General features: G+C 42.9%; 1 pseudogene; it reads right to left on the reverse strand.

Annotated features, from left to right (window-relative positions):
* Positions 1-11,761: 11,761 nt before the first annotated feature.
* LOC109376542 (inhibitor of growth protein 1 pseudogene) lies at positions 11,762-12,654 on the reverse strand (annotated as a pseudogene).
* Positions 12,655-14,976: the final 2,322 nt, after the last annotated feature.

A 14,976-nucleotide genomic window follows, 5' to 3' on the forward strand; every position in this document is an offset into this window, starting at 1 on the left:
CCCCAATTCCCCAGCACTGTTCCCATCCCCCCAATTCCCCAATAAAAAAAATCTTTGAAAAAAAAGCTATCCCTAAAAGATCAGATCTTGCTCTCTTTTTAACGTAACTACCATTCTCACAAAAAATTAACAATGATTCCCTAAAGTCATCAAATAGTGTTCAAATTTCCCTAATAATTTCTTAAGTGTTTGTTTACAAATGGTTTGTTTGAATCTACATTCAAATCAAGTCCAGCATTGCATGTGGCTGATATGTCTCTTAATTCTCTCTACAAAAAATCCACTTTCTTCTTTTTCTTTTTTCTTGTCACTTATTTGTTAAAAAACTGAGTTATTTGTCCTGTAGACTTCACTATATTCCGGATCTTGCTGATTGCACGTTCCTCTACACCCTGTGTTTCCTATAAACTGGCAGTGGAGCTACAGATTTATCCAATTCCATTTCAATTTCTTTGGCAAGAACACTTCATAGTTGGTGCTGTGTACTCTCCACTTATCACATCAGGGGGCTCCTAACGTCTGTGTGTCTCTCTGTTCATTGAGACTGAGCAGTGGGCTCCTGTGTGACCGCTGACCTGCACTTCAGCTCTCCACACCACATCCATCATGGGTAGGGCTGTGCTTCACTAGAGGGTCACCACGTAGAATAGGGGTGACTTCAGGTTGTTTAGTTAGTCTCAATATTTTTAAATTTCAGTCTCAAACAGAATAAAATTGTACTTAGTTTATAGAAGGTAATATATACACTGCTACCTCAAGGTAACCCAATCTTTTATCAGGTAATATGACATAATTTCATATTTAACTGTACCTATTTTTGCAGCACTCATACTAGAATCATTCAGTCATCATGCACAGATTTCAAGATTGTTAGATACTTTAACAAAACTGGTATCTGAAATGGATATTATTTTAATTTTATTTAGTAAGGATTATTTTGCAGAATGACTAAAGAGGGAGAAAAGATTGTGGTATATAATAGAAGGAAACTGACTTGGGGATAAAGATTATGTAAAAAGAATTATGGAAAAAACAATAAGAGGTTTGAAGCAAAGAGAACATTTAAAAATCCTGCTTTTTAAAATTTTTATTAGCAAACAGCAAGTAGCATGAAAGGCAACAGAACGACAGATCACTCCTGAGTGCCCAGGGTGTCCAGATCAAATCTCACATAAGCAGCCAGATCCCATTTCCAGGTCAGATATTTAAAATAACACTATGAAGATAAATAATATCATTTTATCTATAGCATATCCATTTATACATTTATTTTTCCTTGAAATAAAAATGTTCTCAAGTTACACTGTTTTCCACAGTGCTTGTTTAATTCATTTTCTCAACTGAGGCAATGAAATTTCACAGTTAAATTTTCAGTTCTGATACATCTGTTTAGTATTTATATTTGGTTAGAAAACCTGATTATTCTTGATTTCACCAGAAGTTTTATTTTTTTTAGTATTTCTTTCAAACAAAAACTAACATTCAGGGCCGGCCGAGTGGCTCAGTTCGTTAAGAGTTAGCTTAAGAGCGCAAGCTCTGAGCACCAGGGCCTCCGGTTCGATTCCCACATGGGCCAGTGGCATTGCACCCGAGCTGAGCTGCCACTGAGCTGCCACTGAGCTGGCAGGATGACTCAGCTGGTGAGAGCATTTGATCCTAACAACAAGACTGCCTGTTTGATGGTGGGCTACGCCCGCCCACAACTAAGACTGAACTCAGCACCTTGAGCTGAACTGCCACCCGGATGGGTCAGTGGATAGAGAATGTGCTCTTAACAACAAGGTTGCTGGTTCGACTCCCACATGGGATGGTGACTATGCCCACTCACAACTAAGATTGAACACAGCATCTTGAGCTTAGAGGCCATGAGCTGCCGACGTGTAGCCAGATGGTGACTGGCACCCTCCACAACTAAGACTGAAGAACAACAACTTGGCTGGTCCCCTTCCCCAATTCCCCAACACTGTTCCCCTCCCCCAATTCCCCAATTTAAAAAAAGAAAAAAAAAGATGGCTTCATCTGAACACCTAACCTCTGACCTTTTGTTCTGACCTCACAGAGCTGCTTACTCACTCCCACGTGGCAGAAGGCGAGCTCGCAGAGGTGTCCTCACTTAATAACCAACATGCTCCGCTGTCTCTTTTCCTTTCTGAGTGGGTGGCACATGCTCACTGAAAAAAAATCAGAACTACACAGGGGGCGTACAAGCAAGAAACAAAGCCTTGGTTTCCTCGCCAGTAAAATGGGGAAAATGAGACCAGATAATCCCCACATTCTTCCAATGCTTTTAGTCAATGACACTAGCTCCCAAACCTTGGGCCAAGACTTTCCATGGCTAACATATGAGGTCGGACAATTAAGTTAGTGAACTCACCCTAGAAAAAGTGCTACATACCTCATTGCTGAATATCACTATGGTCACCTTCGAAGTACTCCCCTTGGGAAGCTATGCACTGACGCCAGCACCTAGTTCACCTTTCAAAGCAATTTTGGAACTCTTTTTCTGGAATGGCCATCAGAGCTGTCGTATTACCCTTGATGTCCTGTATGTCATCAAAATGTTTTCCTTTTAATATTTCCTTTATCTTCAGGTAAAGAAAGAAGTCATTGGGTGCCAGATCAGGTGAGTAGGGAAGGTGTTCCAATAGATACTTGTTTACTAGCTAAAAACTCCCTCACAGACAGTGCTGTGTGAGCTGGTGCATTGTCATGATTCAAGAGCCATTAATTGTTGGCTAAAAGTTCAGGTCATTTTTGTCCACCTTTTTCATGCAACCTTTTCAGTACTTCCAAATAGTAAACTTGGTTAACTGTTTGTCCAGTTGGCACAAATTCATAATGAATAATCCTTCTGATATAAAAAAAGGTTAGCAACATCATTGCAACCAGTTCGTGAACTTAATTGCCAGAATTCATAAGTTACTGGTACTCTCCCCAAATGTGCACGAAAGTCTAATGGGTAGAATTTTCTCTATTAGCTTTTTTTTTAAAATTTTTTTGGGGGGAATTGGGGGAAGGAGAACAGACAAGTTGCTATCCTTTTATTCTTCAGTCTAGTTGTGGAGGACGTTGCTTCACTGGACCAAGTTGGCACCATCATTGTGCTCCTCCCGGGCAAGGCAGATCAGTCGCCGGCTTCTGGACAGCTGCTCATGGTGGCTGCTGGCCGCTCACACTGGCTGCTGGCTACACACGGCAGCCCACGGCAACCCATTGCCATAGGGGCTGCAGCCTTCGCCATCACCGGCGACTTCACGGCAGCTCAGCTCCAGGTCGAGCTGTTATTCAGCATCTCAGCTGTAGAAGGCAGTATCACTGGCCCTCATATGTGGGATCCGAACCAGGGCCCTCTGGCATCCCAAGCCAGCTCCTAACCAATGTGCCACTCAGCCGGCCCTCAGCTTTTATTTTAAAGAATTTCCTTCAGATGTTTAGTTCCTGCTACAGCTTGAACTCTGATACCGCATAAATATAAAAGTATATATTTTAATATTTAGACATTAGCAAGTAAGATATTCTCAAACAAAAACCAAGCCTTCCTGATGTTTTGCAACCTAAACAAGCCTGAGAATCACTGCACTGTGTAAATGGCTGATTCACATAAACGAAGACAGGCCCTTTGAACACAGATGCCTGGGAGGCCAGGACTTGAACAGCACACAGCCCTAGAAGGGGGTGGGAGGGGCCCTCATGCCTTGTCATGTACACTTTCTTAGACTTCCAGGGTTTCTTAGAGTGCAGCCCACTGACCACCAGAGCCAGAACCACCCCAGATCACCAAATTACTATCTCTATGACGGGGGTCTGGGAACCTGCATTCTAAGGAGCGCCTGGTGACTTTTATGCTCCACAGTGTTTGAGGACCCCTTATTTGACATCTTCCCATCCTCCTCTCTCCAGACCTCCCCATGTGATGAAAAAAGATTCGGGCTCTTGGTCCCCTGTACACACACACACACACACACACACACACCTCACAGTTCTTTAGGCCTCCAACATCCCTGACTTCTGTCCACACAATTCCAAGAAAGGGAAGAAACAGGCAGGAGGCTATGCGGCTAAAGATGGCTACTTCGGGGGATGGCGTTTTAAAGTACAAAAAGATTTAACAGGAAGCTCTTGCTTTTAAGTTTTTCAAAATCACATTTCTTTTGGGCCGGCCGAGTGGCGCGGTGGTTAAGAACTGGCTTGGGACACCAGAGGACCAGAGGGCTGCCTTGAGTCGCCAGCGACAGCGTAGGCTGCGGCCCGTGTGGCAGTGGGATGCCATGGGCTACCGTGTGTAGCCAGCAGCCAGCGTGAGCGGCCAGCAGCTGCAGTGTGCAGCCGTCCAGAAGCCGGCGACTGATCTGCCTTGCCCGGGAGGAGCGCAATGATGGTGCCAACTTGGTCCAGTGAAGCAACGTCCTCCACAACTAGACTGAAGAACAAAATGACAGAAACTTGTCTGTTCCCCTTTCCCCAATTCCCCAGCACTGTTCCCATCCCCCCAATTCCCCAATAAAAAATTTAAGAAAAAAAATCACATTTCTTTTGTTCACCTAAGTCTTGATCAAGTTGAGTGCAGTGAGAGGCCACAGCCAAGGCCTATGTCTGCCTATGCGTGCCTTCCTGCATCACAGCAAGGTAGACCCCAGTTCTGCAATCCTCTTCCAATGCAGCTTCGAACTCCATAGCCAAAGGGGATGAACCCAAGACTGTCAACTCTGTCCTGGTTTCCTCTCTGCAAGCAGTGTTCAGGCTGGAACTCCTTGTCCTGAGGGAAGTTCTCATCCTCATAGGATGTGGCAAAGGGCCAGCTGGGTCTGAGGAAGCCATTTTCAACAGAAAAGGAATAAAGAATGGAATCATGTGAAAGCCAGAGCCCCAGGGGTGTTTCTGGCCAAGGGCCCAGGAGGCCATGCAGGCTCAAAGGGCAGCTCCTCCTCAGTTCACAGCCACCCAGAGCACTAGAGCAGCTACTGAGAAAGCAAGTCAAGTCCTTGGGAACTTGAGCGGGGCCTAGGTGGGGGTGGTGGTTGGTTGGGGGACTGCTACTTCCACCAAGCCTCTTGGCAAAACAGCCTGTGAGCTACAGAAATATCTGGCTTTGTTTCTGCCAGAGCAATATCACACAATTTACCTTTCCTTGCTCCTAAAGCCCCATCTTCATCATAAAATAAATGGGGAGGGAAAGGAAACCTATTACTATTTGCTTAGGGACAAGGACTTCCTAAACACATAAGCAAGTTTCCAATGCAACCACCACTGCTCAGCCCAGCTCCCCACCCCATGTCAGCCAAACTCACGCCTTTGGGAATCAGACCAACAACCAGGTCTCCCTGGGTGATAGGACGTTCCCTGGAAGCACTGGAAACAGCCTGGAAAGTAATGGAGTGGTGGCTTTTAAGATATTTTATTAAACATTTAAAAGCCTGGATATACTGCCATTTTCATTTTTTAAACAGTATACATGGTGCGGTTTCAACCAGAAAATGTTGGAAGGACATTTGTGACTCCTTAGCTTTACACAGGAAGTATTCTGAGGAATATGATAAGAAGTCCCACAGTCAAATAAGTTTCGAAACTCAAAGCAAAGACTTTAACATGCTATTGTCTCAAGAAAAATAATTCTGAGTTTCTGAAATTGATGTGAGCATGGGCCCCCTTCATTAAGGAATAGTAGGATTCAGCATTCCAGGATGTATGTTTTGAGAAATGCTACTTCTGCTCTCAGGTTGTCTCAGAGGCAATCCTGAGAACACTCTGAATAAAACTTTAATTGACAAATACCACTAAACACACAGCTAGTTTTTTAAAATCTTTTTGAGGTTAAATAGCATGCTGTAGGTTGAGGATGTGATACAACTTCAAATATCATTATCAAGTCAGGCTTAAACAAGTTATTTTAGTGTATATTATGTAAATAACCTTTGCTCTTTGTTGTGCATTTCCTCTACAGAGCAATGCTGTGTTAAGGATCTCTGAATCTTAGAGGAGGAAGAAATTTCACGGTCACATAATCCCACCTCCCACCCAAATCTGCCCCAGGCCACCCGTACTCCTCACAGTCAGTAAACACTGTCGGGGAGTAAATGAGCCTCACTATTCAGTGTCTCCAACCCAACTAGGATGTTCACACAAGAATCACAGTATTTTGTAAACAGGTCTGGTAAGTGCCAAACAGCCCCAAATATTTTCCTTATAAATAAATATTGCTCCACTTTATCTTTAGAGGAGCATTTTGGGAAACACTTGATGAGCCAGGTACCAGGTCTGCTTTAGCAGGTACCATGTTAGATGATGATCCAAAGATCATTATGGAGAAATTAATGTTTCAAACTAGAAAACAGCCTTTCTGCTATTCTGACAAGGACAGAGAGGAAATATAGATAGTTATCAATATCTCCTTCTTAAACACTAGCCACTGAGGGTAGCTGGAACATTCGCTTAGTACCCGGTTTTAAGACAAAGCACAATCATTATGATAAAGAATCAGAGACTTAACAGAGACAGTTTTCAACATGAATTTTAGTGAGCCATAACTCAATGTTTCCTTAAGCAGAACTCTGACCAGTGGAACTTTGGGGACATCTACCTTCCCCCCAAATACTTAATTATCTCCTCTTACAGTCTGCTGCACTTGCGGGTGCCTTGCAAGGAGGTACACTACCCAGGATAACATGGACAATGTCTGATAAGAAACCAGCAGATGCAGTTACAGCGGTGAGTCAGACCCAGGATTTAAGCAGCAGGCAGTGTCAGACATGAAGTCACATGAGAACAAGCGAGTGTGCAGTCATAGTCATACAATTCTATCAAGGCATTTTACAGTATGTCTTACCAAAACAAAAGATCATTTTCCTTAATTCATGCCAGAAAAAAAATTTTTTTTTTGGAAAATAACATTAACTATGTGATTCGTGTGCTCTTTCAGTGAAGAGCCACAGGAAAATTATTTTGGAACTTTTTTAATCATGTAAGAGCAATCTGCCTCCCTTTCAGTGGAACCTGAGAGGAATTTGAGATGCTGATCAGGCCTGGATGTTGTTCCTGGAGTTTTCTGTGACCTTTTTTACAAGGATCACCTGGTTTTTGCTAGAAAGGGCCTAAGGCTGTCCATTACCGGCCTTAGAACTATTGTAATCTTCTGACACCCCACAGGCCCACGGTGGTGGGGCTGAGCCTGCTCTGGTCACCCTAATCTGGGCATGGGGCATCAAAGAATTCTTAGCCATGGTTCCATACACTTAACAGGTAAAGCAAAATATAAGGATGAATAGCTCATTTGTGCAAAGCAGTACCATTTTTTATACCACTTCTCAAACTCAAGGATTACATTTCTGGTTGGGAATAATTCTATTTTATCCTCCTAGGTTCCAAGATTTTCACTAAAATCAATACTATTATCTATGTGATTGTATTTCACTCTCTTGTAAACAAGGAAATTCTACAGTATGAATGCTCTTTCTTTCATCTAGAAAAAAACTAATGTAAGTAGACTATATTGATGTCATTTCCCTTTAATAGATATTATGTGATTTTAGAGGGCAAGCTCTCCTATGAAATATAATGTGTAAGCTCTACCTTATAAATGATAAGGAAATATTTATATGCTTCCTATTAAGAAAAAAGAAAATTTCTATTAAAATCACATTTTTGTGGAAAAACCAAATGTAGTATATCCATGTAATGGACTACTATTCAGTAATGAAAAAAAATAAACTACTTATATGCAACAGCATCAGTGAATCTGAGAATCAATTTGCTGAGTGAACAAAGTCAGACGCAAAATATATCCTGTATGATTCCATTTATATAAATTTTTAGAAAAATGCAAACTGAGAAAGCAGACCAGTGGTTTCCTGGGGTGGAGTAGAGAGGGATGGACTGAAACGGGATGAGAAAACTGCAGAAGTTGTAAAATATTCAGGATCCTGACTGTAGTGGTGGCTTTATAAATGACTGCATCTGTCAACAATCTTTTTTTTTATTAAAATTTGTTGGTCAACAAAACTACATAGGTTTCAAGTGTACAATTCTGTAATACATCATGTATATATCACATTGTGTGTTCACCACCCAGAGTCAGTTCTCCTTCCACCACCAGATATTTATCTCTCAACGATCATTATCAAATTGTAGGGTTTAGATGGCTACAGTTTATTGTGCATAAATTATACTGTCATAAAACTGATTTTTAAAAATAACATTTAAAAAACTGAATATGAAAGTGTAAGACTTTGTCCTCTAATGTCCCCTTCATTGGTGTCTCTTAAGAACAAGTCCCTTCTGCACTCCATCTCACCCCAATTCTCTTAGTTTCCACCAGGGGGCAAGAGATAAAATGTGTCCAAATTGGCTTAGAGGCAAAGCCATTCAAAGGCTCCTTCACCATTCAGACAAACCCACACCATCCAGCACAGTCATATGCTAATTAGAATTTTAATTAATTGTATTGATTTTATTGAATAGTTTGGGTTTAATTGATATGCTTTTTGTTTTATTGCTGTAGAAGATCAATAAGAATAAGCAGTTTATATTAAGTTTTTTTGTTTTTACAGGTTTAAGTGACATAATAAAAATATATCAATCCTGGGGCATTTTCCTCCCTCAAAAAGGGAGATCTGAGCCTTATTCAAGTTCAAGAAGCTCTTTTATAAAGGAAAAGCTTTGAGATGAAAGCTTAGTTGTTGAGTGTTCCCACCTGTTAAGTGAAGACACTAACACCTACTTTAAAGGAGGCTGTGAAAACAGGCGCTATGGCAGTGCTTTGGAAACAGTAAAGCACCCGGAAAAATCTTTATTTCACCCAACTGACTTTTCTTCCACCAGTTAGTAAAAGGCCTTGCTTTTCCCTGTTTCACTACTTCTTTTTAGCAATCAAAAAATTTTCTTTATACATATACTGACATACATATCATTTTTCATACTTCAATAAATTTATCATATTATGTATATGTTTTTGGAAGGAACTTGGCTCCCACACCCCCTGTACCACTCCACCCCCAGCCAAGTAACCAATATTAACAATCTGATGTGTGCCCTCCATACTTTCCTCCATGTTCACGTGGTCCCTTACAGATATGCACATGCACATAGATGGACAGGGGTGGCACCACTGTTTGTTTTACTAATGGGAACACAGTATACACACTTTACACACAGTACAAACATCTTTATTTCTCACCTAACAATAGGGTATGGAATTCCCTCCAAATCAGTTGGCAGCACTTTGTTTCTTTCTGATAGTGAGCCCTCTTTGGTCATAGTATATTATTCATCTGCTACACTAATTGATTCTATTCACTAGGATTTTATTTAAAGTTGATACACACACATATTCACAAGTCAAACTGTTTATTAAACTTTCCTTTATGCTCTCTTTAGCAGGTTTTGGTTTTAATGTTTTGCTGGCTTTATAAAATGAATTGGGGAGTTCCCCATAGCCTGGAATATTTTAAATGATAAATAAAGTTTATAAGGTCTGTGCCCTCTTCATTTGTAATACTATGAAACAATGGACAAATGTTTGCAAATCATGAATGATTTCTAAACTTTAAAATGTATTGTTATTGGGCCGGCCGAGTGACACATTGGTTAAGAGCTGGCTTGGGACGCCAGAGGGCCCTGGTTCGGATCCCACATATGAGGGCCAGTGACACTGCCCTCTACAGCTAAGATGCTGAACAACAGCTCAACCTGGAGCTGGGCTGCCGTGAGTCGCCGGCTACCATGTGTAGCCATGGGCTACCGTGTGTAGCCAGCAGCCAGCGTGAGCGGCCAGAGCCACAGTGAGCGACCATCCAGAAGCCGGCGACTGATCTGCCTTGCCCGGGAAGTGTGCAATGATGGTGCCAACTTGGGCCAGTGAAGCAACATCCTCCACAACTAGACTGAAGAACAAAATGACAGCAACTTGTCTGTTCCCCTTCCCCCAATTCCCCAATAAAAATCTTTAAAAAAAAAGTATTGTTATTTTGTGTGCATGATAATGGAATTGTGCTTCTGCTTTTTATTCATTGTGCACCTTAGTTTCCCTATATATAATACATATATTTGTTTTGTTTGGGGTTTCTTTTTGAGTGAGTATGGCTGTGTGACAATAAAACCTTATTTGTGGACACTAAAATTTGAATTTCATATAATTTTCATGTGTCATAAAGTAGGATTCTTCTTTTGATTTTTTTTAACCGTTTAACAATGTAAGGATCATTCTTGGCTCAGAAGCCATACAAAAACAGGTGGTAGGCTGGATTTGGCCTATGGGCAATAGTTTTCCAACCTCTGGTTTAACTATATATTTTGTTTTGATGCTTGTTTGCTGGCAATTAGATAGCTTCTACTTCATTATTGAGAACAATAACACAAAATTTGCTCAAGGCTTTATCTAAACTGCTGGTGTACAAATCTTTAAGACAAAAATTTAAAGATCAGTTATGTCAAAATTAAATATACTGCTAGAGGATCTGGCTAAATTTCATTTATTCCTTGATGTCACATCTGTACAGCTCTCATGCACACAGCAGGAAACACACCTTGCTTTCACAATAGCTTCTGGCTGTACTTCTGATTATAATACAGCAAGTGAAAGTTCACTTGAAAATGTACATTTACACACTTTATGAAAATTAAATCCGGCTACTCTAGGGTGTGTGATAGCAAAAGCATGATTTGAAGTTCCATGACTAGACAACTTCTGTTTGGTTTAATAAAAAAGACACCCAACCTTTCAAAAATGGCCATTTGAGGAACAGAACACAGTACATAAAATGTTTGTCATGTAAAATTTAATCATTTACCTTTAAAAAAAACTTCAAACTTTAAACCTTTTTATGAATTGTTATATGGATATACATTATGATAGCAAGAAAACAAATTTGCTATGGGCTATATTACTAGCAACTTGGCTAATTTTTAAAAAATTAATTCATGAAGTAACATTATTTGTATTAAAATAAAACATCGGCCGAGTGGCGCGATGGTTAAGAACTCGCTTGGGATGCCAGAGGGCCCCGGTTCGGATCCCACATATGAGGGCCAGTGACACTGCCCTCCACAGCTAAGATGCTGAACAACAGCTCAACCTGGAGCTGGGCTGCCGTGAGTCACCGGCAACGGCGTGGGCTGCAGTCCCTGTGGCAGTGGATTGCCGTGGGCTACCGTGTGTGGCCAGCAGCCAGCGTGAGCAGCCAGCAGCCTCAGTGAGCGGCCAGCAGCCGCAGTGAGTGGCCGTCCAGAAGCCGGCGACTGATCTGCCTCGCCAGAGAAGAGCACAATGATGGTGCCAACTTGGGCCAGTGAAGCAACATCCTCCACAACTAGATTGAAGAACAAAACGACAGCAACTTGTCTGTTCCCCTTTCCCCAATTCCCCAGCACTGTTCCCATCCCCCCAATTCCCCAATAAAAAAAAATCTTTAAAAAAAAAAAATAAAAAAAAAATAAAACAGTAACTAAATTAAATCTTTTCTTGTTACATTTAATGTGATAGTTTGCTTAGGTTGCTCCCAAGTCAACTCCCCCAGCACCCCCCCAAAAAAATCAGTCTGAGACTTACTTCAGAGTTTAATTCAAACCTATAATAGTAGTTTCTAAAATATTGATCCACAGACCACTTCCTTGTCATACATGTGTACCAACGAAAACAAAAGGCAGAGAATCACTGCAATCCTTACAAAAGGAATGGCTCCTTTTCTAACCTTCTTTAAAAACATACATTGTACAGTCCATGTGCCTCACCAAATGGGGCGATGTAATAAATACAATGGCTTAGTTCTCCTCACTGTTCGGCAAGGTCCAGCAACCACCTGTTATAAGCCCTCTCCTTTTAGGGTTTCTCCAAGGCTTTGTACATGGTTTTCTCCTTCTCCCCTCGACATTTGGGACAGTACCACTTATCCTTTGGTTTATGACTCAGTCCTGCAGAGAAGTGGGATGACTAGATGAGGCACTGCCAATGACAATTGGCACTGTCATTGTCACTGCCAATCATTTCTGCACAGGAGGCCTGATTGCACCAACGGTACCTTGGCTCATTCCGGTCGATGGGAAGGTCTGCGGGTGATGCTTCCCTCTCTGCTATGGCCTGGGAGCATTTCCTCTTCTTGGAGGCCTTTGCTTTCTGCTCCTTAGGAGTTCCTGAGGTGATGTCATCGTGGCTGTGATTATTAGCTGCAGTATCCCAATTCTTGTTGCGCTGTCGCCAAGACTTCTTGTTACTGGGCTTTTCTGCCTGCATTATTGTCTCATTCTTGGACTTATCCTGGCCGGCTTTGCCATTGGTGTCACTTTGGCCAGTGGTGTCACTGACCTTTTGATGTGCCCCAAAGAGTGCCACGTGACTGCCCCCCTGCCTGGTCCGGTTCTCCACCAGCTCCACCATCTGACTTGCAGTTGGAATCTTCTCATTGCCCAGCTCTCATTGTAATTCAGAGCTCTCTGATTACAGAGCAACACTTTCCTCTTCTGGGTACCATCCGTGTCACGTTTAGATTTCTCATAATACTCATCCAGTTCCTTCAGGATTTCTTGGTATTTCGCGTCTATTTCCCTCAGTAGTGAGACGCTTCTCTGCAGGTGGAAAGGCAAAGAGACTCGATGGAGATCAGGTATTCCACCACAGTCCACCAGGTGGCTCTGCTCTGCATTGGCAGGGCTCAACGGGTTCACCATGGCCCTGGGGACTGGACACCTCCCCTCCCGCCAGTGCAGAGCCGCTACGTCTGCCCCAAGCCAGAGATCTGGCAGGGACTGGTAACCTGGTGGCCGGGGGTAGGTCAGCATTCCTCAGGCCTCAGGCACCAGCTGGGGCTGGACGCAGATAGGGTGCGGCACAGGGACCTGGATGCCCAGAGCCTGTGCAGGAAGGACGGGGCATGGGCCACTGTCGCACAGCACTTGTCCAAAATCTGTCTTTGTTTTTAAAGGTAAAATTTTCTCCTGGAGACCTTCAGCAGTGAAGTAGAAGTTCACTAGTACAAACGTGTGGTACTCTTAAAGCATCTGCCTTCCAACAAATTACAGCCATGCACCATACAATGACATTTCAGTCAATGAATGCGCATAAAGTCGGTGATCCTGTAAGATTATAATGGAGCTGAAAATTTCTGTCTCCTAGTGATGTCATAGCCATCATAACATCATAGTGCAATGCATTACTCACATGTTTGTGGTGATGCTGGTGTAAACAAACCTACAGCACTTCCACTTGTATAAAAGTATAGTACAATTATGTACAGTACATGATACTTGATAATGATACTAAATAACTATTACTAGTTCATTATTTACTATACTATACTTTTTATGATTATTTTAGAGTGTACTCTTCCTATTTATTAAACAAGTTTGCTATAAAACAGGATGTTGTTACACCGGCAGCAGCCTTATACATCTTGTGTTTACTGTCTCTTGATTGCATCATGTGCTCTTATGCTTGATTTCATGTAGTATTGTTTTGTGCAGTAACATGCTGTACAGGCTTGTAGCCCAGGAGCAATAGGCTACACCATGTAGCCTAGGTGTGTAGTAGGTTATACAATCTAGGTTTGTGTAAGTGCACTCTATGATTTCACACAACAATGAAGTCACCTAATGATGCATTTCTCAGAACCTATCCCATCGTTAAGCACTGCGTGACTGTACTCAGAAAGGCCACCAGGTTTAATTATGCATTGTTTATTGAGAAAAGAGGAAAACTGACAACTCACTGTATTGACACAAGCCAGCAGCATCTCAGTCATGTTGGCATAGATCTCTTCCAGCATCAACTCCTGGCTGAGGAAGAGGTATGTGAGCAGCCCAGCTCACTTTCTCCTCTCAGTCCATTTGGTACTGCATGTCTCTCAGCTTATTGTCAACATAAATTTGGCCTGTTTGCAAACAGTATTTTTTTAAAAGAAGTTTTGGTTGAGAATAATCTTTTTAATCTTGATTCCCTCTTCATCCTCCCAATTACTTAACTCAATGTGTGGCAGGTTCAGAAGCTAAACAAAACCCAGATTGAGGACTTCCAGTAAGATGGCGGAATAGACAGACGCTGTGCCAACTGCCTCCCAGGATCACACCAAAATTACAAATAATTTATACAACATTCAACCTTGGAAGTCCCCTGAACACTAGATGAACAGAACCTCTAAACAAAGGACTTAAAAGAGGAGGCCACCTCGAGTCTGGTAGGAGGGGCAGAGACGACAGAGGGCGAACCCCGTGAGGGACACCTCAGTGGTGGGAAGGCTTCTCCGGTTGGGGAAGAGACCCTCCAGCCTCACACCGCGCTCACCAGCCCAGAGTTACTTTGCTGGGAAGAGGAGTTCTATGATAGCTGGCAGTAGAAAATAGTGAGGAATCTCTTTGTTCAACTCGATGAGGCTGAGGGTGACTAGAGAACCAGTGGAGCTGGCACACGGACTCGCTCGCTGGTGAGCACTCACCCGGTCCCTGGTGGAGGGAGTAGCTGTGTGAGCGGAATCCAGGAGCCTGCAGAGGACTGAACTGAGCGCCTTTGGCATGGGAGCTGGTGGTTTTGGGACCTTTGTTCCCCTGGTGTGGAGCTTGCACATAAGTAGAGTACAGGAGGACACCATTTTTTCAGGTGTGGGCCCTCCCATAGAGAGTCAGGTCCGGGACCGCATTGGTCTGTTGGAATTGGCACAGGAGTCCATGTGTGCGTGCGCGTGCATGCAACCTTGGATTCCCACCCTCTACACTGCTTGTGCTGCGTAGCCAGGGAAACGCCTGGTGGGTACACTCCGGCTCTGACAGGCTGCTCATTGAGACACGAGAGTGCACGAGCCACCTTTGGTCCCCACTCTCTGCACTGCACATGCAGAGTTGCCAGGCTGGCGATTGGCTGTTGGGCTGTTCTGCCTGATCTGCGAGTGGCTGACTGAGACAGGCTGAAACTGGGAGTTTTCCTGGAAGTGTTGGGCCATAAGCTGTGCGCCCCCGTGATCTGGCAGGGGCATTCCTGGCGAGTTTGTGTGGGCTGGCTGC

This window comes from Hipposideros armiger, unplaced genomic scaffold (genome assembly GCF_001890085.2).
Source record: "Hipposideros armiger isolate ML-2016 unplaced genomic scaffold, ASM189008v1 scaffold_1148, whole genome shotgun sequence".
NCBI classification, from domain to species: Eukaryota; Metazoa; Chordata; class Mammalia; order Chiroptera; family Hipposideridae; genus Hipposideros; species Hipposideros armiger.